This window comes from Pogonomyrmex barbatus, unplaced genomic scaffold, assembly GCF_055798465.1.
Source record: "Pogonomyrmex barbatus isolate J1 unplaced genomic scaffold, ASM5579846v1 scaffold5, whole genome shotgun sequence".
NCBI classification, from domain to species: domain Eukaryota; kingdom Metazoa; phylum Arthropoda; class Insecta; order Hymenoptera; family Formicidae; genus Pogonomyrmex; species Pogonomyrmex barbatus.
In genome coordinates, this window is record NW_028297149.1 from 8,344,702 (window position 1) to 8,371,600 (window position 26,899).

The following is a 26,899-nucleotide window of genomic DNA, read 5'->3' on the forward strand; positions in this document are numbered from 1 at the left end:
CGATTAAATTTTAAAATTAAGTCAACCGTACAATATATTTGCCCAACGCAGAACATATCCTTCTATAAATTAAAACAGTAGAATTATTAATCGTATTATGTAATCATATGTTCATGTATATATATATATATATATATATATATATACATGAACAATTTTCGAGTAGCAATTAAAATAAAAATATCCATTTATTTATTGTTAACTTACAGATATGTTAATATTAATAATAAGTAAAAATGTAATAAAGAAAAAGGACATAGTTTCTTTATGCAACATTATTTCACAAACACAAAATTGTAATCCTTTATTTAAAATATAAAGATTTATAAAAATACATTATAACATTTTGATATTTTACATAATTGATATTCTGTCTTATTCGTTATTCTTTTTGCGAACCTGAATATATGAATCTTCTTTGTTGGTGTCCATAATTAACCACCGTGAATTATTCTCTTTGCATCCATAGTCTCTTCAAAATAGATAGAGCAGAGAGAGAGATTCATTTTTTATATCGGTTACAAAGGGACCGATTTTCATTTTGCGACATCTCGCTGAATGCTAAAAATAACCGTCATAATAATATATATTATTCTCATAAATTGCTCGACCTAAAGGAAAACGTTTTTCCTATAGACCGACATGACCACTGCTCATATATCTTAGTTTCATAGCTTTAACGTCATATTATAATATCACGCGGCACATAATAGATTATGGACGGAAAAATCAGTTAAAGTCTGCATACTTTTTACAAGTGATTTCCTATCGCATTTATCAAATTATTTCACCTTATTTAATTATCCGCTCAATACGTTTGATGCTGTAATAAAAAGATGCAACTAATTTAATAAAATTTAATAAAATTTGCGATCAATCTTAATGCTTGAAATATCAATCGCGAAGGTAGACTTTTGCAGTAATCTATAGAAAAGCTTATCAAAGTTGAATGACTTTGCTTTGAATTATTGAAAAATTCAAAGGTCCGAGATTCAAAGAACTTTCTTCCAATATGTATTTTCAGAAATTCATTGAATTTTCAGAAATTAATTTAATACTGAAAAGAAGAAAGAATGTTATAATTAACTTAGCGTCACGATGTTAGGATGTGATATGCGCTATGACTTTTCTTAATTTCTATATTTTACAAAAGATTTTCTTAATTATTAGTAGAAAAATTAAATTAATTTATAATTATATATTTTATTTTTTAGATTTTATCTATAAATATTTTAGCATTTTAAATAACTTATAAATATTTATGTATCTTCCAATTATTAAACAATAAATAATTAAACAATTCCAATTAATAAACAAAATAATAAAAATTGTTTAAAAATATTGCGGTACGATAATAATAAACGGGAACAATATATTTTAATAATAACCGTGTATTGTATTGGAATGGTTGTATTATGAGAATAAATAGGTTACCACAAAGCCGATATATCAATTAGATTTGCAAGAAACTCATTAAAACATTAACGATTTCATCGGGCAGATGCACGTAAGCAAATTGTCGCGCAAAGGACTACAGCGCGCTTATTAACTTATTTAGCACTTAACTCAATGCAATACGCGCCTTCCAGTGCGTATGTCATTTTTTCTGAATATTCGCGTATAATGGAATTTACACGCTACGAAAAGGTTTCGCATGTAGCATCTGACTATTGCGGCTGGATTTAACATTCCAAAGCTTTTAGGTAGAAGTTCCGTTCTTGTTGAGATATTACTTTTAATAAAACTCACTTTCGATCGATCGCACTATCCGCAACATATTCGACACTGTGCAACATCGACATATTGCACCTCTTATAACTTTATTCGATTTATCTGAAATATTAATGCGTCGCGCCATTCCAGTTTTCGGATGTCAAAAACTCTGCCACCAACGAATTGATATAATCGCGACTTGGTCAACAACTTTTCGGGTACGATAGAGCACCACGTGGAATCGAAAGGATTACAGCTGGAAAGAAGTATAGTAATGACGGAACGTTGGCTTAAATTTTCAGGACATTAAATACGCATAAGTTGAGCAACTATAAGAAATCACGAAAGCATATTCCTCCAATCACTTCATACATTTTGGTTAAAAACGAAGCTTCCATAAGCTTCCTTATAAAACTATGTTTAAAAATGAGCCACATTTGAAATTGTACTCTCTTATTTGTATATTTCTTCGGGTAATATTTTCTTTCTCATTTTGCGAAGTACCTGCGATGTACCTGTAAATTTTTAATAGATCACGAGCAAAGAAGCCCTTTAACAATATGATCGTGAACGTCGTACAAAAGTTTCATAATAACGTCATGGATGAAGGAAGGAAGATCGAACATCTATTCGGGTCACGCGCTGCTACACGTGCATGATTTTGTAACATCCTATCGAATTCCGGTCAGTTCTAGCAGTTTCTCTTAGTGAAACAATCGATATAGAACTTGAAATTACTTCTTGAAAATACTTCTAGTACATTGTCGAGATTAGTTATATCGTCGTCTCGTGATGATCAAGATAATTTTGCGAAATTGAAAATCAACACAAAAATTAATTAAGAGAATTAAAAGTCCGAGATTTATAACCGAGATACGAGCAACTCGCGATTAATTGCTCAAAGTACGCTTAAATATATTTTGATCAAATTCTGGTTATTTGAAAATATTTTTTGCGATTCATGAAAGTTTGAAGTATATATAAAACAGGAAGAATATTTTCAAGCAATACAGAAAAACAGCTGAAATATTGCACCGGTCATAAACTATTGCGTATTGAAAAACTTGTCGTGAAACGTGGCTCGTCCAATTTGTATTCGAAACACGCCTTTCGTTATTCATTTTTACGAATACGGTGATTGATGTATGGTTTTTTGCTCTATACGTTTTTCCAAGGCTTGGCCGTATAATTTCCGGCGCGTATCCTTTTACTCCACGTCAGCGACTGGATTTTGATAGTCCTTTGTGTCGTTCTAAGATCAAAGAGAGTTCCAATATGAACATGTTTTTATCTCTGGAACCATCATCACATCATGCTCATGTATTTTAAAATAGTAAATTTTTTTTATTATGTAGCTATGAAAACTGTATGCATGTTTTATAAGTTTAAATTATACAACAACGTACTGTTTTTACGTATATATTTTCGCAAATTATTATAAACTTAAAGAAAACAAAATTTAAATATTTTCAAAAGAATTAATGTATTTTATGAATTTTTAAAACATTTAAGTAATCTCTAAATTATTTCAAATTTCTTTTTATACCGCTTGAAAGTACGTTTCACTTTCCCTCGAGATTTTATTAATTCGAAAACTGTCTGATCCGCATAGTTAGTTTAACACCAAAGAAGAATTTAATTTATACATGTAGGTCGTCCTCGTCTTTCTTGATTAAAAACATTATTCCATTCCAACATTCCTGTTCTCGGAAGAACGTTGTAATAGACGTAGACTATTTGAACGCTCAGATTAACGCTTGGTTATTAGAAGCTGCAGCTTCGTATTAGTTTTATATCTCATAAAAAGAATGAGTGTTTCTTGAATATAAGACGGCAAACACCGAGTAAAACGGAGTAATATAAGTATACTAAAATACAAGAACGCTGTGGCCTCGGGTGGCTTCGGATCTCGAAATAGTATTCTGCTCTTTAATAGCGGTTCATCGGCGGTAAGCGGTGAAGCAATATCTTTCGGTTGACTCGGAAATAAAACTATGTCCGTACTTCATCTCGGCAAATGACATTTGGCTTCTGCTATCACGTTGTTCCCACGGATAAACTAGTCGTCGCGTATCCAACTTCTCGCTTATTCTCTTGTGTGGTGTAACGTGTGCACCGTTACGGCTTCACGCATCATATGCGCAGCCGATCCGCGGAAGAAATTTGATACATCTCGACGGCGCGAGTTAACCGGGTTGCAACCAGATGCGGGTAAAACTCTTTTCCTGCGTGTTTTTTTTTTTTTGGCTGTCATCTCCTCGTTCCTATATCGCGAGGTGTAGCGCTATGTCGACACGATGATTTTCGTCTCCCACAGGAATGACTGATCTGCACGGTCATTTAGATCTAGCGAACTCAATACGGATCCTCGAGCTCAATACACTGTGGATATTTACACACATTTTGCATATTCATATACACTCATGTATGTACATTTTTTTGTCCTCATAGTATGATAAATTTTTTAGGACAAGTGCGAGCAAGGTACAACTCAATTTAAAAATTTGAATTTAAAAATAATGAAAAGAATAAAAATAATAACAAAACTCATATATATTGGATCGTGTAAATAAAGCAGATTAGCAAAAATGGAAATTAAATTTCTTATTTATTTTTTTTATTAAAAAAAAAAACAATTTATTTTTACCACAATTTTAATATTTAGTATACTTAATTCACGTTCTTAATTTTTATGTTGACTTTGAAATCAGATTTTTCATAACAAAAATAATTTAATATTGATAATTGCTTGGATAAGAAATTGATAAATATAAATAGTATCAAGAAATACTTATTTTAAAAAATGAAGCAATTATTAATTTTTAATTAAATTTAAATTTTTTATGTATTTATATATCTACATAAAATAAATAACTGTAAAATAATTTCGATTAAATTAATAGAATAAATAATAAAAGAAAATAAATTTTTTACATTAATTTTGCACATTAATTTGACCTTAATTTTTCACATTTTACAAATAAATTATTGCTTTTAATTTAGCTTTGTACTTTTATTTATAATATTTTTATATTTATATTTATATTCTAATCACAATAATATCCTGATTAAAATTTCATGACTGTTAACATGCAAGATATAATTTCTATAGTATATTATGTAATTTGCAACAAATTTCGTTTCATATAATATAACCAGAATATCTTCCCATTATAATTTTTGTGATTATAACTCTTATTTAGTGCATACTATTTTTATATATATCTTTCTTCATAAAGTGAACGATAAAACAATAATCTCCCAAAATTATGTGCCAATTATCGAAATTGGAAATTATTAATTAGAATTGAGCCGCGAAAGAGTTAGGTAAGGAGAGTTGTCTGGAAGTAATATCGCGCTTGATTATTTACAAATTCTGCAAAACTTATAACGAGTTAATGAAGTCAATATGGAACGTTTGTGCAATTAATATTCATACTTTTCACTCGTGATTTCGACTATATTGTGCTGACATGTCTTGCTCTGCACGCGTAATTATTATATCATACATTCTATAATATTTATATTAAATTGTATTTAATATTCTTAATTTCGAAAACGTTTTCTTCAAAAAATTACAAGTGACGTTTTCTCATTATATTTATATGGAGTATAAAAAGTAAATCTTTAGATGTATTAAAATTATGTCTAACTTTTATGCTATAAAAATTTTAAAAGAATAAACTTTAGAAGAAATTAATTTTTTACATAATTTATTTGTAATAAGAATGGAAATAAGAATAATATTTATCACAAAGTAAAGTAATTAAAAAAATTCATAGAAAATTTGTCATAAATATTAATTTCAATACAAAGGCCGATAAAATAAACTTTGATAAATAAAAATAATTTTGTTAATTAAACTTCTTGTAATACTACAAACTTTTGATATTACAGCATTTATATATTGTATTAACTGAAGATACATTTTTGCAGTTGCATCATATCATACAAAATCAAATATCAAACAAAAAACAAAGCTATACCTATTGGCAATTCACTGCGTTGATAACTGCATACGAAAAAAAAAAGCATTGCAAGTATCTCCAACACGTTTTATTTATATTGGCAACTGTGATTTATTATATACAAACCTAAGCGTGTACCTGTCAGCTCAGTCCAACCATTTTAATCTGAAATTTCAGCAAATAACTCGCGACGATTTTTTGTACGTCACGTTCTATTTTTATTTTATTATTAAACGAATTATATTATCTGACCCGGATGTGCATAAGCTAAGATAAAGTTGGAAGGCACGAGGGACTCTTACTCGAAAACGAATGCAGCGACTTATCTTAATATTTTAACAGTAATACAGACAATGCGAGACAGAAAATACAAAGATAATCTCGTAAATAAAAAAAAAATAGAAAAAGAACGAGGTTGAAAAATATCATCTTTTGCGACAGCTGAATTTATATCAGTAACATTGTTGATACATGATATATAAATAAATATATGAAATATGATTGAAATATTGTAAATTTTTTATTCTAATTAAAATTATTTAAATCATAATATATTAGCAAAAAGCGATAAATTATATAATCTATAATAGAAAATAATCTCTAATAATTTATTAGGAAACTGTCTTTTAAACAAAACACAGTTTTAATTTGTATAATTTTATTACGTAATATATAATTTATATAAAATATATATATATATATATATATATATATATAACTTGCAAGCATAAAATAATAATATTACAATCTAATCATCACGATATTTATTAAGAACACAGCGTGATGCTGCGCAATAATTTACTAATACATTAAATTTACCTTGAGCTACAAATAATGAGAAAATAACAGCCATAGGGATCTTCGTATCTTATTTCTTGGTACATCTTGAGCATAATATAAAAGAGCAAATCGTCAAGTTGTTTATGCGTCACTACATAGCCACTGCAAATACCGTTCTAATATCAGAGACATGTATTTTCTGCAGTCTTAGATCATATCAGACATTGAATAATTTGTTTCCATAAAATTATTTAGAATTATTTAAATTAAACATGTTACGAAGAAATGATAAATAATATAATTTACAAGAAGAAATAATCTTTTATTACAATAAATACGACAAAGCATTGTTTCAATATGTACAGTTTTTTATGTTATATATAGATTATATGAAATACATATAATTTGCAAACATGAAATAATAATATTTATAATTACAATGTAATTATAAATAAATCTCATATTAGATTTGCAATCAAAATATAATAACAAAATTAAAGCATATTATAATATTTTTATATAAATATACTTATTATTATCGCTTTCGACTGCTACAACTTACTTTTTAACATTACTTGGCCGCAATATTTTGTCAGTCTTGACACCTCTGCATTTCCCGAGGGATTCTGTAGACCGTATCGCTACATAGCAGACTTAATATTTGCGAGTTTGATCTTCTTCTGTTAATAGCATTTTTGATGAACACCGGTAGTGCACATTCACAGAATATTTCTATGAATATGAGAAGCACGATTGTAAATTGTATTGCGATTATTTTTGCTTGATTATATGCAATATTTGCTTGATTAGAAAAATATAACATGAAAATCCTTCTCGTTAATAATCTTCAAAATATTTTTTCTCATTTTTATTATACTAATTTTAAAAAAACAGTTAAAGAAATGAAGGAATATGAAAAGAACAGAAAATGAAAAGAACAGAAAAGTGTTTCGTTTGTTTTATATATACGTACCTATATATGATATATATGTATGTATGTTTAACAAATATAATTTCACGATAAGATTTTAAAATACATTGTATAAATCCGACTTTGCATCGCTGAATATTTGAATCTAAAAGCAGATTGTACTTTTTGTATTATTTTTACTAAAATTTAAGAAAAATCAATTAATCTCAATCAATTTTTTTTATCGTTTTGTGTATTGTTTATAATTTATAATGAAATTATATATTTCTTTTATTTATACCTGAAAAGAATGATAATTAGAATGATAATTAAAATTGATAAATATCAATAAAAACTCTTTCTTGAGTTTTATTTTTATTTTAAGAAATAAATTTTCTCACATAAAACATTAAATACCTCGCATAAAGATTTCTTCCCAAGATAATACGGGTCAGAGCAATTTCTTAGTAAAAGACAAATGTATCTGAGATTAAAAGAGCGGATGATAACTAGCGTGAGATAGTTTTTACTCAACAAGGAAGCTTTCTTCACGGTCTGCGTTCTTACTTTTCTAGCAACTGTTCTTTAATGCCTGCTACATGCGGAGATGGAAGTGTAAAAGTCATGCTACTTTTCTTTGTAATGATACAAGTGACAACACAATCAATAATGCTATTGTGTTCATTTACGAGAATCGAAAATAAGAGTTAGGACTTGAAACAATAGTGTTTCGAATACAGTGACGCATTTTACATATCATTTTACAAATCATTGAATCATTGAATTATTAAGATAATTTGATAAACAGCCATTATTATTCCATAAATAGCCATTATTCTAAAAGTTCTATTATCATATAACATGTTCAGTTTGCTACAATTTATAGTTTACTTCTTTCAATTGACATTATGTAGAAGATTAATTTATCTCTTTATATGAAAATTTATTTTCTTCTACAAGAATATTATCCAATCTCAATTTATAATTTGTGAAATATAAGAACATGTCTAAATGTCATTTATTATTCGTTGAGTTTCTATGTTTCACAACCATTGCCTGGATTCGATAATCAGGCAGCGAAAAAAATTTTTAATGAAAAGCGAGCAAATTTTTAAGAATCTCGTTTTACTCTATTCCCCGAGAAACTATTAATATTAGTTTCAAACTTTAACTATTTGTATGATTTATACCTACATGCATAAGAATAAAAATATAGTCGAATATGCAGGTTGCCAATCATGAAACTGCAAACTCGTTTTAGTATAAAATTCTCTCTCTCTCTCTCTCTCTCTCTCTCTCTCTCTCTATATATATATATATATATATATATATATATATATATATAAAATATAAATAACAGTGGTGTCAAGGGACATTGTACGTAACCGCAGAGAAAAAAAACACTAAAACAATGATATATGTATACATCAGAATACCTGCTGGAGAGCAGCGAGCTAGAAAAAGGATTGGTTAGCAGCGTGTACATTTTTCGGTTTAAAGATGTATATTCGAGGGAGCTGTTGCGAAACGTTGTAGGTCATGAAGCTTAATCAAATTTAATTGTTCGTTTCCTATGCGGACATACGTTAACGTTGGCGAGATATATACACGCGATACTAAACCCCGGTTAAATCTGCCGCTTCTCACGAAAGGAATTGACTTCAATATTGAAACAACAATAATGGTTGCTTTAACCACTAATTACATGATCAGCGATGAAGTTTTTTAGTTGACGTGTCTTGTGCACAAGAGAAAATTTCTTTTATTCTTGATTCTTAACGAAGATAAGAAACTGTTCTTTTAAATGACAATGCTTTTAAAAGACTGCTTGCGAAATCTAATTATCAATTAAGCAGTTCAAACAAATTTTCTATAAGAACGAATATCAACTTTATTATTCATTATCATAGAAAAATGCATCGATGCACGAAGTAATTAAACCGTGATGATTCGATGTAAATGTTATTATCTTTTAATTTATCTTTTTTATTAATTTTAATTTTAATTTCCTTGAAATAATACAATAATCGCTAAGAAATTATTATAGAAGTTATTATACATAGAATTTATATATTTATATATATATAATTATTTATATATATATATATATATATAATATATATTATATATATATATATATATATATATATATATATATATATATATAATTATATTTCAACTATAATCTTATTAGCCACTAATCACTCCGCAAGAGTAAACGCATGAAATATGTGTGTGTATGTGTGTGTGTGTGTGTGTTTTATTAAAAAAGCTCAAATATTTGTTTTCATTATACGCGACATCGATCACCATCGCTATTTTTGCTACGTTAAGTCCTCTATTTATCTAAGCGAAAAAGAAACTCGCATTTGGCCATTTACTCAGTTTCGAAAAAGCTTACAATATCTTGGTGACAGCTTTCGTATTTGCTCGATGCCATTGTTGCTCGAGTGGCCGACAACTTAAAGTGGAAAAGTTCTTCGGATCGTGAACGTTCCGAGTTGCCATATCGTAGGGTTATTGCAGATTTCAGGCGTGTCCTAACAACTCACAACAAGACCGTTGTGTCGCTATCTCGTTCGAGATGAATTTCTATTTCTCTCGTTCAAAAGTTACGAAAGCAGTGACTCGACGGCTTGTCAGATTACAGAAGAGCGGCAGACTATTGACCAAACCCGCTAGTTCTCCGTAACGCGAAGAGACGTACTTGATGCAAACGCCGTTATTCAACGATGATCGATGAGTACGGACATTTTTCTCGGCTACCCGATAGACTTGTTCGGGGGCGAACTAGCGAAAGAGAGAGTCAAATGTCAGTCGGTATCACGTCTCTGAGCGAATCGCTGATGTTTTTGCAATAAGTTTCAAGTTGATGCGATCGGACCGACAGCCCGTTGAACGTGGATAAAATTAATGAGAGGTCATTGTAACAAAAGTAGAATTCGATGAATTAAAGATAGAATAAGCTTTGAAATTGATAGACGGATGAGGAAAAATGTTCAAGTATTGAAGATTGATACGCGAAAAGAATATATTTCAAATGTTACGTCAAAGTATTTTAAATAAAAAAAAGTCCACATATAAATATTTTTAAGACAAAATTTAATATAAAATTATTGAACTCTAAAAATTTTATTAATATGGCGGAAACAAATAAAAATATTTTTTTACGGAAATGTTACGGTGGCTTCTGTCATTTATTGCGATCCTTATGTACCATTGAACGCACATTGAATGCACAATTGAATTTTTTATTTACTGGTGGTATTCTGGTGGCATTTCCGTGACGCGTATTTTCCCAAGAACTCACGGATAACAATTGATCATGCTACAAGCAAATGTTGAAATAATCCTGAACGAGATTAAACGATGGGGTGTAAATGCTGTGGTGGAATTCGCCGCATACTCATCCGCATAGTTAGCCGCGAATGGTCAGTGTGTCGCGTAGCAGAATAAATAAATGATCACACGAAAAGCTCGCGATCGCGTCCGTGAATTTCTTGGTTTGCCTCTAAATTACTGAATGTTTAAAATAAATGTATTAAAGTAATAAATGAAAGATATACTTAACTAACTACGTTAATCGTTGCATTAAGAATTCATCAAGAATCAATTATCTTTGTGAGAAAAAAATAAACAATTTATGGAGATAGAAATCATTGTAAGATAATAGTTTGATAATTATTAATGATATATATTATTTTCTTTTTGATTAATATTTATGATATCGATAGAAGATTTATCGAAGAGCGCATATCCGGCAAATGCCAAACACACAGCGAGATATGACCGCCTAACGCCCATTACGCACGTTCGCGGTTGCTAGAAGCGCAATGAAATATTTGGAGGTGTGCATCATAAGCAGATATGTTCTGTCATTTATAGATGCACGTCTAAATATCTCGCTATGCTGCTAGCAAACGCAAACGCAAACGCAAACGTAAAGGCGATTACGTCTCGCTGTGTGTTTGATATTTGCCGGTCGAGTACCGGCAAAGTCGGACGAGTACGCGCTCGTTTGACAATTTTTAATAACTTGTTACTAATTGCAAAAACCGCAAAGTGGTAGAACTTTCCATTCAGTTTGACCCGCTCTACTTGCATACAAGTGGTGTACTATTATGAATCAGACACTCTGTGTGTGTGTGTGTGTGTGTGTGTGTGTGTGTGTGTGTGTGTGTGTGTGTGTATGTGTATTATATATATATATATATATATATAAAATTATATATATAAAATTATATATATAATAATATTATATATAAGATTTTATATTTATATATATATAAAATCAATTTTTGAAAGGTATCTAAAATAAATTACCGTTCTCTCGATCATATTGCATAAAAATAAAAATTGTGCAATGAATTCTGGGTGCTTTCGACCACAGTAGCATAAGCAGGTTTTAATGCATCGCGGGTTCTTTTGGAACAATAAACTGCATCCATGATACAACAGCATACTATGAAATGTACATTTCATTATTAACTAAAGCTTTGTTCTGAATCCAAATATTATTATACACTTATAAAATGAGTAGTCTCTGTGTAATATACAATAAAGTCGCAATCCGTGCTTTAATAATTTATTTATTATTTATAATTTATTATTAGCAAAAATTATATCCCATTTATGAGTGAATCGAAGATAATCTTATACGATTAATTACTTAATAAAGGAGGAATATTAATTTTATTATTTGTTATTATTTGCCAAAAATGTTTGATATACTAATATTAATATCGTAACAGTATCAATAATAATAGTGATTTGTAAATATGAGGCAGATTATTTAGTGCAACAGTTATACATATAAAGGATGTATACAAAATATTAAATGTACGAGAAATGCGAAAAATATATAATTATCTTTATTTTTATTATATATTTGAAACAATTATTTTATGAAATTATAATGTTTAATTTACAAGCTTTTGGACATATTTTAAATTCTGTATATAATACCGAGATATAAAAGATATATATTTTTTTTCTATCTTTGATGACACATTAATAAAAATGCCATTTACACAGAAATTAATAATTCAATCTATTAGCACAAAAAGCTTACCTATTATTGGCAGATATTTAAAGGAAAAAGGAAAAAGCTAGTGACACTTGTGCAATAATGTCGAGTTCTCAAAGCAATCCGATTGATCAAACCGATTTTATTTAAATGAAAAGTAATCACGAAATCGACCTATTGAAACGTAGGAAGTAATTCAGTATGACGTTGTAAGTAAATTCACATTTCCTTTATCAAACAAACAGGCTAAAATAAAGTAAGAGACGATAATTGTCTCAACGTCGGTTCTCCATTGTTCGCAAAAAGATATAAAAAAATGCGCATTTTACAATTAGTTAATTAGTCTTCATCGTGTTTTTTTAAATAAAAGTTACTAAATATATTTTCCATTATCTTGTATTATAATATTTTAATTTTAACTCTGCTAAAAAGATTTTGCATTTTCGAAAGAAAATTTACGCCCTTTAGCGACATATGCTGTTTTTAAAGTATAATATTTCTTTTCTCGCTTTTTGATATCTTGCCATAGTTTAGAAATTTTATTGATAAATTGTACGTGTTTTTTCTAAACTAGTACTACTTAGAGTACCTTATTCTTTTGTATTTCGCACGTATAAAATTGCTACATATTGATTTTTAAATATTCATCTTGGAGCATATGACACCAGAAAAATAGACAGAGAAAGAGAGAAAAAAAGAGAATAGAAAAGAGAGAAAGAGGGAATGGAGAGAGAAAGAGGATGCGTTTGTCTGTTTCACAATGCATTTTGTTAAAAATCCGAAATGTGGGTCATCCGATCGACTTTGTTGAAGCGAAAGCATTTGGAAAATCATTCGAATTTCATTTGTCAAACAGGATAAAAGAGAGTTAAGACCTGATAACGTAATATCTAAAGAACAATTGTACATCGACATCAATAAAATAAAAAACATTGAGTATAAATATTTAAGCGGTATTTATTTTATTTTCGTTGATAGAACAGGCTGGATTTTTGTACAAATTTTTTTCATGTTAATACTTGCTCCAAGCTACACAGTTATGACGAAATAACTCATCAGGAAATGTCGTCTCATGGGGCCGATGGGATTTCCATTGCATTGACATCGATAACTTGATTGAGCTGTTATAGAATGAAATCGATATTTGCTTTTACATGAATACAGCAATATTTATTTTATTATTTATATTAAATTGTGTGTGTGTGTGTGTGTGTGTGTGTGTGTGTGTGTGTGTGTGTGTGTGTGTTGCATTTATATTGTCTTTACAATATTTCTCTTTATGATTTTTAATTTTTCAAATTTCAGTTTAAATATGATTGAAGGATATATTTATTATTAATTTTTTATTAAAAGTTTAATAATCAGATTATCACAATATATGTCTAGCTTGGTTTAATTCAGAAATCCTTTATGATTGCAACAGTTTTTTCGTACTAAACGCTATAGCAATAGCAAAATATGAATAATTGTATTTACTTAACGTTTAATTAGCAAAGCTCTTTTCCGTGCAAATATAAATATCAAACAATCGCTTGTTATCCGCGACAGGGAAGAAAAGGGTTAAATGATTCCTCCGATGAAACGGTCGCTTCACGAAATGAAGATTCTTGAAGCAAAGATAAAACACACATCGTTTCCGTCTCATCGAGATTGCCAATGTAAGATGGTGTCGATGTCGCTCTCACGACAAATGCACAGCAAACATTGCACGACCGCCAAAACGAGGCATACTTACTCATTGTCAGTCTCGTTGATCTCTCTCTCTCTCTCTCTCTCTCTCTCTCTCTCTCTCTCTCTCTTTCCTACATATATGTGCTATACGGATATAACGATCTCCCACAGAGAGAGGGCGATTGTGCCAAAAGTGCATTGACCCAGCGGCATGCAATGCCATCCCGCGTACACTAATATTTTGCTAGAATGCCGAATATCGCTCCATAAAACGCCGCAGAGGTTCATTCGCAGCAGTCATCGCGAAACGCTGACGTCAACGGGATAAAGCGTCCTATAACGCGTAACGTATAACGTTGAATCTAACGAAACCTGTGTCCGGTATACCCGATATGTATAATTTGCAACCGGGCAAATCCCAAAGCTTTCTCGCTAGGTCGAGTACACAATATATCCCGTACCAACTTGGTACCGGATATATCGACTATTGTGAGTTCCCCCGCTAACTGGGATTAATCGAATTTTATTTGCGATACAAAACAATGCCGTGATCCAAGGTAAGATAAAATCGCGAATTAACATGGATTTCTGATGCAACTATGTACATAATTTTTGAAATTCAAGTGAAAAATAATAACTAGATCATCATATTCTAATTCTTCTCTGAAAAATTTATAAAAAGCTTTTAATATTTTTTAGTATTAAAAAATGTATGTATGTTTGATAACTATTTGGATTTCCAAATTATATGTATATATGTATACACATAATTTTGATACGTCGATCGATTCTCAGTACATTTATTTGTTTTGGAAAAATGATTTTATCTGTGTTTACAATAGCGATTACTGATAGTACATGAATATTTTTCAGTTCTCACAAAAAATTATTATATAAATTTTGATTTATATCAAAAAAGAAATTGTTACATCACAACAGAAATGTCAGTGAAATTTTCACAATTAAACAATGTAAAATTGGAAGATAATATATATCCATTTGATATTGACATATAAATGATTACATACATGTACGATTACACGTTCATTATTTGATGCCTAAATGAGAGTTTACCCAAAGTTAATATTGCTAGCAAAACGAAAGGAAATTTTATCGAAATTTTATCAATCTATGTTATGTTGTGAGCGCAGCTCCGTTACATAGCATAATTTAAATAATAAATGTGGAAATTTATATTTGATTAAGATACACAATACACATACACATATACTTACATATATAATTATTATATACGCTATATAATTATTTAATTATACGTAATCACGCATATCTGCGTGTACAATACTTATATTGTAGCTATATAATTGATCAATGATTATTATAGAATATTAATTATTAAAACACAATTAAATTATTCTATACATCACGGAATGCATTGTCTGACAATGCCATTGAGAGAAAAAGAGATAAACACAACACTTTCATTGTATCGCACATAAACGCGATGTAATTCAAAGTTCTATCCTTAATTGCATGAAGTGGAAGACATTCGACTATATTCCTCCGTAATAATTACTTCCCCTTATGGAATTAATGGAATTGTGTGTATATCACTGCGTGATTGTACTCCGTCTCTTACCATTAAACAGGAAGATAATACGCGAATGACTGCGCTTGAAAGATCGCAGGCATGTTTGAAACCTTTCAATATAACGATGTACAGTCAGCGTGATAACGTGCTAGAAGAAATGCCTTTACAAATATCTTGATGCAAAAGACAAAATTATCTTTTGCATTGTCTAAATTTAATACTTATGAATTTCATATGTAATTAAATATTAATAAGTTCTCAGCATGTGTAATATTTATGACAACTTCTAAACAAAATAAAACTAATTAATATTGATTTTTTTTCGATAAATTGAGATCTAGGATATCGATATGCAAAAACAACTTAATTTAAGAACACGTCAATTGAGATTTTATGATCATTAAAATTAAAAATTAATTATTTACATTAAGTTTAAAATATTTATGGCGAAAAAACTAGAAATTTACTGCAAGAATTCAGACACTTTGTTTCGAAAGATTTCATACAATTTGAATTTGATAAATTTTGTTTATATGAAAGTATTAAACAGAAACACTTTGATTTCTTCCAATTTTTTGATCGTTATCGCGATATGAGCGAATCTGTTGTTCTTTTTCATTAGTTTCTAGCAGAAGTTTTTGTTTAGTTAAAAAATTTGTTTACTTAAAAAATATTCGATGCAGTGCAATTCAACGTTTAATTTCAGATTATACTCAAATATAACTCATCAGATGTGAGTTAATTTGAATTCTAAGTTTCACACGATATGATAACACGGAAATTTACTGCAGTATAGTGATCTTATCTCTCACAACATGCATCGATTAATTGGCATCTTACTCAGTGTCATACGGGTTTGATCGTACGCTCAGTTAATGTCATTGACTCAGATAATTGCCTTGTTAAAGAGATTGATGCTCTTATTAAAGTAACATTATTTTAGACTGAAATTCCTATATACAATTTCTATATTCCTATATACACATATATATATATATATATATATATATATATATATATATATTACATATATTCCTATTTCTAGATTATAAATGAGAATGTAAATGTGCTCCATTTTTAATTTATAATTATTGATCCAATTATGTAAATATGAAGGGATTATACTTTTCTATTATAACACACACATAATAGAAGAGTAAAAACGAAGTTAATAGTGTCTGATGAGAAATGAAACAAAATTTTAAATAATTTAAAAAAATCGATTTTAAATATGGTATATTCAGAAAAAAATACCGTTATATATATTTTATTATATTTTTGCAAAAACGTGATTAACGTACATTTAATCGATAGTTACATTTTGAATATTTTGAGATATTTACTTGTTTCATTAATAATTTATTTTACATCATGCGTTCCAAAGCGTTGCCCTGCTGCGATCAATTTTTCGAAATTCAGAGCACCCGAGTTAATCGCGTCGACATCTGCTGAGCGCGATTTGCATTTATATAAAAGTGCACTTTTTCCCGGAATCTACAACGTTGAACTTATCAAGTACTGCCGCAAGAAGGACGATATATTACCAGGATTCTTGCATCCAAGCTGTTGTATTAGCTGACAGAAAAACGCGGCGCCATGGGAGCGATGTGAGGACGATGGCGAAAGGAAATGAGCACGCTTTCTCAGAACGGAAAATTTCGACTCGATACAACGTACGTGGTTTCTCGGCGCGAGATTCGCGATATTTTCCCTGAATTCGCATTCCTGCACTTTGGCGTACCTTTCCGAACGCTCTCGAACGGATCGTGTGTCACCGAGAACATCTCTTCGATTCTTTATTCGTTTCCACAGACGCTACAACAGCGAGAATGAACCCGCGCGAAAGAATTTTTCCAAACAATTTCGTGCAATTTCCTTGCAAATATCTCACAAGAAAACACACATATGTGTGTTTTCGATTTTCCGATTTTCACGAGTTTTTAATATGCTATATTCTAGACTAAAATTAAATATTAAATATTATATGTTATATTAATTATTATATTCTATATCTAAAAACGTATCTTTTCACATGTTCATAGACAAATAGTATGAACAGAGAAATTTGTAATTACTTTAGAAGAAAATACTTAAATACTAATTTGGAAAATAACTTTATTATATGTGATTGAATTCGCACTTTTACAGAATGAAGACATTCTCATATTTACATCTGCAAAGTATAACATAATTGTACATTTTCTAGAGTACATATTTCTAGAGTACTCGGATTATTTACACAATATCATTTATCGTGTATTCAGAATATTGCTTATAATAGAAATAAAAATTTTATAAACCGTTACGTGTAAAAATATTAAATAATCTTCTAAAACAAAGTCAACACTTTTCGCGAACGCATACATAGTTAAATGCATTCGTCGAAAAGAAGAAAAAAAATGCGAGATTTTTTGATTTTTAATATTTCATGTAACATTTAACACTATTTGTAATAATACAAATTGTAAAATATCTCGCGAACAAAAATTCTTGAAAACTATTTTATAACGTGCTCAGATGCATATATAACACTCTTTTATTATTTTACTCTTGATGAATTTCACACAAGAATGCAATATAATACGATACAGCTCGATCGTAAGAAATGTACCGCGTTCACATTCAATTTTAATTGGAGAAATTAATAGCAATTTTACGAACGTTCCATTCGTTGACACTAGTTCAGTTACTTTCAACAATGTACTCTCACACTTTTTTCCTAGTTTCACAAAAACTTTTCTTTTTCTATCTAACAAAAGCTACAGTATTTTTCATTTTTAATTATGCACCTGTTAATAGAGTTAAAATTATGAATGTATAATAATCTCTCTTTCATCTTAAGACAAAAGTAAACAGAGTTGCGCCAAGTTGTGAAGTATGCATACAGTTCACGCGAATGTAATAAAATATTATTTTCTCGAATAGTAATATAGGAAAATACGTTCTTATTTCAGCTCTGCGAGAAGTTTGAACTTCTCGCGACTGTGAAAGACGACTTCCGCCATGAGGTGAAATAACTTTATTCTTTAAAGAGACCGAGCACCAGATCTTCTAAAGGAATAAGCGTTACAATTATATATAATCTTATACTTGAAGAAATCCGTTTTAGAGCAATTTAAAATCCAAAATAATTGATTTATTTTTTCAGAAACAGATTTAGATTTGCAGTATTCTATACTGCAGTATTCTATACTGCAAATCCAATATCAATTTTTCTTTGTCAAGTTTAATCGAAATTTAATGTATGATATAAATTCACCAATAATAACAATCACAAAACCAAATGACGCATGCAGCTTTAATATTTTTAAGAAAAAGCGAATAATCCGATTATCAGATTATTTGATGGAATCCATATTTCAATACAGATATACACATATTACATATGATGGGACAATATTCGATTAGTATCTAATTCCGCATATAATTGCAATTGTAATTTTCAAGAATTTTATTATCGCGGCATTGTAATGCTATTAACGTAAATTTCTAATATAAATTAAATGCAATTTTGCAAATGTATAAAATTCAAATTGTGTAATTAATGAAGATAATAATTTTTATAATTCTTGTTTGTGTCATATGCATACGCGTTTAAATTAAGAGCAACAGGCGATTAAAAAGGAGATTAAAAAAAAATAGGTGGAAATCAACCGCGAAACATGTAGAAAATAATTTGAATCGTGCTTTGTGATTTATGAGCCGTTGCGCAGTTGCGGGAGAAGTATATAATGTCAGATTTACTATATAAAAGCAATATTTCTCGGAGACGCTGCGTTTCGAAATCGAAGCAATGAATTTTCTTAAGAAATAACGCTCGATATTCTGAAATATCGTCTTCGATGGCGCTATTTTCTTGAAACTTTCAATCGCATGTAAACGAACTTTATGTTGAATATTGTCATTGTCAGTGCAACGCCGAATAAGATTACTTCGAATTGAATTGGAGAATCTGAATATCACTTGAATGAAAAGTAGGCAGAGAATAATTTCATATCGTACGCCAGATATTATTCATCACGCGACATTAAATGTGTAAAATGAATAAATTTTATGACTATTTTATATTAAAAATTTTATATTAAAAGTTAAATTGATATTTGTCGGGATTTACATGCATATGAAATATTCATTATATAGAATATTATAATAAATTTAAAAATAATATAGATAAAAAATTATCCTTTGCAATCCGGATTTTATTGTGAATTTGCGAATGTCTATAATCTATAATCTAAACTGGTATTGTAGTAATCTAGGACGCGAAGATCGAGGTGAGGATTACATGGTGCCAGCAACCTTCCTCCAAGGAGAGAAATTTATTACGACGCAGCCGTGTTCCGTCCGCAATGCTAAGCCCGATCGAGGCTCAACGTGGCGTTGAAAATTTAAAGCAGATCTATTCCACTTGGCAGTTTTTACATTTAATCTTCCTAACACAGCAGCAATAGGTTTAGTCTTTCTGGTCTTTGTAAATGGTATCGCCTTATTTTATTGCCTTCTTTTGTTCCGTCGTTTTGTGCAAACTCTCTATGCGTTGCCTTTTGTACTAAAAACAGGACGGAATAATGTCTATCCGCTTGTTTGTCATGGTTCTCTTTAAATGTCTCCTTTCGATCATCGATTTAGCTCATCGATTTAATAATGAAGCAAACAATGTAGATAATTGCACATCGCTACCATTATTGAATGCGCCAGTCAAAATGTCGCGAAAATTGCATCATGTTTCCGTTCAACGGCTAATCAAAACAAGGTGGAAATTGCTCGTTTGATATGAGAAATTGCTTCGATCCTGTACCGTTGAAAAGATGGGAAATCGATTTGCACCTCCCGCGGCGTCCTTTTCAATGAGATTCTTTGCGTGAAAGACGTAAAGATGTGAGTTATATGGACACATAGCAAAAACTTGCTATCGGCCGTCACGAAGAGAATCAGAAAAAGTAAAGAAACACTATTAAAATGCTTCTGAAAGGAATAATCTCTATGAATAATCTCTATGCGCGAATCGAAAATTTAGGGCAATACGATTAAACCGATCTATATGCATGAAATATTACATGTATGTAAAATATATTATCTGTATGATAGAATTTTTCATAATGGAACATGATATTGGAATTTAAATGTAATTAAAGTTATCTAATTCGTCTAGTGGTCACATAGGAGCACAAAGGAATATCTGTGGTAACTAAACTTAGCCTCACTTTCAGCGTGTTAATTAGTTGCGCTGCATACCGTATATACCTCAAGCCTTGCCTTTTTCATGAGACCGAGCACGTCTAACCACTGTAATATCTTGTAGCTGTCAGGACGATGTATACAGTGGCATTCATTTTCTATATACTACTAATCTAGACATAAGAGCTTTGCTGTAATTCACAGAAACGACTATTTTGCTATCTATTGTGACAAATAAGGACATCATATAACTAAATTTCAAACTTTTCGCTAACTTTCTCTTCAACACGATTAAAAATTTCAAGCTTATTTAAAAGTTTATAGGAGAGATTAAGTTGATTTATTGCTTGTACAATGCGATCTCATGAATATTTTAACTTGAGAGATTAATTGATGAAAAGAGACATGCTCAGACACATTTTGTCTAACGAGCGTGGAATAACATAAAGGAAGCGATGCGCGTACATTGACGCGGCAATTAATTTTCCATAGAATTGCTTGTCTTTGAAATTAGCCGTGATGCCGTCATTCCATTCTTTTCCACGCGAATAATAGATGGGATCAAAGCTATCGAAGAGCTTATTACACCGATCACAATCCAACGGAATGTTTACGGAATGTGGTTTCATCGAAAAGCCAATCTCTGTTCTATTTTATCAATATCAGATATATATATATATATATATATATATAGTCATATATAGTTAAATATATACATGTGTGTGTGTGTGTGTGTGTGTGTGTGTGTGTGTGTGTGTGTGTGTGTGTGTGTGTGTGTGTGTGTGTGTGTGTGTGTGTGTGTGTGTGTGTGTGTGTGTGTGTGTGTGTGTGTGTGTGTGTGTGTGTGTGTGTGTGTGTGTGTGTGTGTGTGTGTGTGTGTGTGTGTGTGTGTGTGTGTGTGTGTGTGTGTGTGTGTGTGTGTGTGTGTGTGTGTGTGTGTGTGTGTGTGTGTGTGTGTGTGTGTGTGTGTGTGTGTGTGTGTGTGTGTGTGTGTGTGTGTGTGTGTGTGTGTGTGTGTGTGTGTGTAAAATATAAAAACATAAAAACATGTATATATATATATATATATATGACTGCATTATACTTAATGATAAAAAGTTTAAACACGCTAAAGATGTTTCTAACTTTTCTGTGGCGTCGATATATATTTTATGTAAAAATTATTATTTTAAAATTATTTTCTGTGCAAAACTTCCTAAAAGGAATTGACAATCCGATAATGAATTTAACCTTCGACCACTTTTTGGTCTTAAAAACTGTTATAAAATAGTTTTGCAAAGATCTTACTTCTCTTTGAGAGGTATAAAAAGAAAGAATATCAAGTTGACTTGATGATACTTTGATATTTATAAACTAAAACTGAAATATTACATCGTAGATCGCTCGTAATATCAAAAAAAGATAAAATCTAAAAAAATCAGTTTAATCTTCCTTGTCTCACTTAATTTATAATCAGACCAACTTTGTTTTAATTAAAGTAATTGATTTATCCGCGAGAAAATTGATGTTCTAGACGACAGACATGTCTATCGTCCGTCCTGCAATGCAGTTGGTTTTCCGATATCGTATTGAGCCTTATCAATCGAATCGCGTCGTGGGTTTTGTTTTAGTTACAAGCGGAGAATGGCGCGGACTCTGTAGGAATCTTTCATGTCCAACCCTCTCACTCGAGAACGAAATTGGATTGTAGCGAACTCGAATATCACGTGGTTGGCCTTTGAAAGGATTCCGCTGTGAACGATCAATGTGACTCCGTTCGCCTCTAGAACATGGACCATGTATGAAAGAATCACTAGTCATCACGTTATATAAAGAAGCAAAAACTTTCGCGCAATGCGAGTATCATGGTACATAAAAAGTAAAACTTGTATGTTTTTTCTACATGTCAGAAACATATTTATGTACGACTTTCAATTGCAATTACTGTTAAAATTTATATAATAATTATTACGAAATGCCTTAATATTGCGCAATATATTTAAATATCAAAATATACTCTATTGTATCAAATTTATTTTAATATTACAAAAATATGAGATGTGGAATTTTTCAATTATTAATTCAATGAAAAATCAACTGTTAATGAAATAAACGAAAACTTTACCTATGAATCTTTCTCTTATGTATAATATTTTGTTAAATTTTGGAGGATTTCTCGAATATTTTATCATATATTAAAATACAAATCATCGATTGTCGCATTGATTCTAATTTTAAGAAGATACATGTTATTACACATTAACATAATAAAATAATTATGACAATTAAAATATTTCATCGTAAATTAAAATGTTCTTTGATCGTAATAACATTAAATAAAAAATTTATTGTTAAATAATTATAATTAAAGTTACTATTGAATTATTTTTTCAGTTTTTAATTTGCAATGTTTAATATTCATAAAATTAAAAATTCCAAATTAAACTTTTATATAATTATCTTTTGGAGTTTTCCTGATATTACATGTGTGAAATACGAGATAAAACGGTATGTTTTGTAATTCTATTTTCTTCCGCTTTCATGAAAATAAATATCTAAAGTGTTCTTTATTTGACTTATACAAAAAACGATTCATATAATACACATATTACACATATCATAGATTTGTGCATTTTTCTATGAAAAAGTTTTAATTATTACTCATCGATGTGTAAGAATTTAAATTAAACGTAAATTTAAAATGACATTTAACAATGTTAGAATTTTTAAAATTAAAATTAAAACAAAAGATTGGCTTAGTGACAAATAATAGGATGTTAATAATTCTGTTTGAAATTCTGGTGAGATCCGAGTAATGTTTTTTGAGAAAACTATCTATTGATCACAGTATGTCTCTATGATGGGAATCTATTAACAATGCCGACGATTTACTAAATGAATCACATATATATCGTACACACATACGTATTTTATTCTACACATTGATAGATGCGATATTTGTAAGTATTGTAATGAATTCGTACATCTTTCATTAGCTAGTTTAATTAAAATATAAATATAATTGTAAATATGAAATTTATCTCGCATACTGCTTTTATAAATAAATAGAAATCGAGGAAAGAATTACATGTCAATTAAGTAAATTCGTATTTGCAAGAACAAATTTAATCTTGACAGATAACTTGTTTTATTGCATGAAATCGGAACTAAAGCTACATAATACTTTTGACATTAAAGAATAACGAGGATGTGTAATTGAGTTCTGATACAAATTTTATATTTGCTTTATATTTGCTCGAAGAGTGGAATTACAATTTGCTTTTACGTGGAAGATCGATATATTATATATATATATATATATATATAATATTGACGAACATGCATGTACTTATTTCACGGCAATCGTATACCACGTTAACATTATAATTCATGCAGATTTGGTTGCAAATTTTGGTTGCAAAACTGTGGTAATTTACTAATAAATAGCATTGCAATCAGCATAAGCGCCATCAGTTAGTGAGAAATTCGAGAACTAACGTTAATGATGTACGACATGTTATATCGCGCTTTAATTCCACTTCAACAGCTCCACATAACGATGGTGGCTTCCATTCGAAGCCGCAGTACCTTTGTTTTCTGAGATCCTTGCAAGATTCCTGCAAGAGCGCGATGTATTTCAGAAAGGGAGAAGTGCTGCGCAAGTAAGACTCGCGTGTTGAATAAGAAATTTCACATTAATACCGACGAAACTATACGACCGAACGACAAAGAAATGAGATGCAAAAGCTATATGATACGGTATTTATAAGTTGACAAACTTAATGTACTAATATATTCACATAATTTTCGAAAACGCTCGAAATACATATATTTTATGCAAAAGCCATACGTGAAACTAGTGTAGCTTGAGAAAGTGTATGCAAGACAGATCGTATGGATTGCAATCTCACAAACTTACGTTATGGCAACACGAAGTAAAACGGTAAATATTTGATGATAAATATTAAAAGACTACGTCTTTTAGAAGAAAATAAAATTAAAACGTTTAATCAGAATATTAATGTTATTGGTATAAATATTAATAATTAAAGAAAAGAAAATATTTCTAAGATTAAAATATAGCCAAGAAATTTGTATTTTTTAATATTAATATTAGACTAGTTTTACAATTGAAAATTCATATATGCAGAAATCACATGCTTCCGTTGGCACAAATGATGCGTTGAAATTTCGATGAAATATAACTTGTAGATATATTCGACGTTGACGGAACAAGCGCTCGACAAAGAAAAAAAGCACGAGCGCAAGGTAAAAACGTGAGCGCTACGAATATTCGTCAAATCCTGAAACTCAGCTGTACAGAATTTCAAGACGAGAATGCGGTTTGATCGCGCGACGTCAACGTGGGTTTGCTTTCCCGCGGCTATTTCAGGGATAAAACGTTGTCCCACGCAGCTTACGAAGGTGGACACGAACATGCATTTGAAAGTCGAAAATGTGTTGGGAGGAAGTACAGTACAAAAGTCTTCGGCAGCTGTGTTGCCGTACCATCCACGCAACCATAATAGCGAGCAAATCTCTGAGGTGTGAAAATTGTAATATCAGATACGCCAAAACTGCAGGAACGGTGAATCGTTGAAATTGCACCCTTAATGAAACGTCATTTACATAATTAGGCGGACTCTGTTAGAATCATGCCCTACCATGACCTGAATACTTTTATCCATCCTTAATCCAGTTAAACGAATGAGTTTTAGCAAAAAATCAAGATTGAAATCGTAATCTAATTTATACTTATTACAGTTCACAGAAATTCAAATATGAATAGCAATCACAAAATTGTACTATTCCATTTTTTTTTTGCTTTTTCTTCATTTTCTTTTCTTCATTTTTAAATATATCTACATTGGTAAATTTTTTGTTTTCTTTTAACTAGAATAAATTAAATAAATTATATTTTTTTGTTACTCGTCTAAAATTTAAATACACTTACGATAATATAAATAATATAAATTCAATACAAAAATTTCTTCTTTCAAAACTTTTATTTTTTCGCGATATACATTCACGTATTCTGTAAAACTTATATTCTATCGCAAGTTAATCCGATTACACTTGAGCAAAGCTGTTTCTCGTTCATGGCTCGACTACGAGAATGCAAAAGCCACATGGTATCGGATGGTTGAAAATCGTAATACTGCAAGAGGTGCCACTTCTCAAGCCCGAAGGCGCTAAAATATCTATCTGATATGCTCGTCAGGGATGTCTTCGTAAGTCACCGCCATATACCGTGAAGCAGAATCTTCCAATCTCGACTGTGAATGCAACTCACGCATCTTGCCAACGCAGATCTTAAAGGGAAAAGAGTCAAGTAGTAAGTAAGTAAGTAGAAGAGGTCAATCTTACACCGACAAATAGCAAAATTACGTACCGCGGATAACGATTACTATGTAACGATTATTCGTGAATTTGGAATTAAAAACTTTCTTGAGAAAATTATGATGCCCGCCTTCTCGAAACTGAAATGTGAGATTTAATTTTTATAATAAAAAACGATGAATTTGTAATGTAAAATAATCATGGATAATATAAGAAGCTGCTGATTTTCAAAAGCAACATAATGTTAATAAATTAATTTATTAAATCTAGTATTACTGTAATTTGCTGAAGTACCAATTTTACGTCTTTTTAAATAAAGTTTTGAGTTCTCTTTTGTTCTACAAAATGTAATTTCACGTTTAAAGCGACCTTAACGCATTTCAAAGTGTCACGTAAATGCGTTGACTTGAAAAAAGACATTTAAATGAGCATTTTATTGCAAATAATACTACACAGATAATAATTGGTAAGCATGCCTACAGAAGCTTGAAATATAAAAACATATCTATTGTGTTTCCTTAGAATTTCTACACAGAAGTTGTAAGAAAATATCTTAATATTATATCTTAATATTAAAGTTTGTACAATATTAAAGTTTGTTGTTATCTAGATTATTAAAAAAATCTAAATCTTTAAAAATCTTTAAAAAATTCTAAATCTTTAAAATTAACCGAATGGAGCAACCGAATGGATCTTTAAAATTAACCGAATGGAGCAAATTGAAAATGAAACTATAATTTGCATTCTAGACTAAAAAGATGCTGTCTTTCTCCGAAGAAACT

The 26,899-nt window shown here is 30.1% G+C and overlaps 1 protein-coding gene across 10 annotated transcripts in view; it reads left to right on the forward strand.

The window, feature by feature from the left end:
• nrm (neuromusculin) overlaps positions 1 to 26,899 on the forward strand; it is a 162,461-nt gene that overhangs the window by 53,708 nt on the left and 81,854 nt on the right. The window lies entirely within an intron of this gene.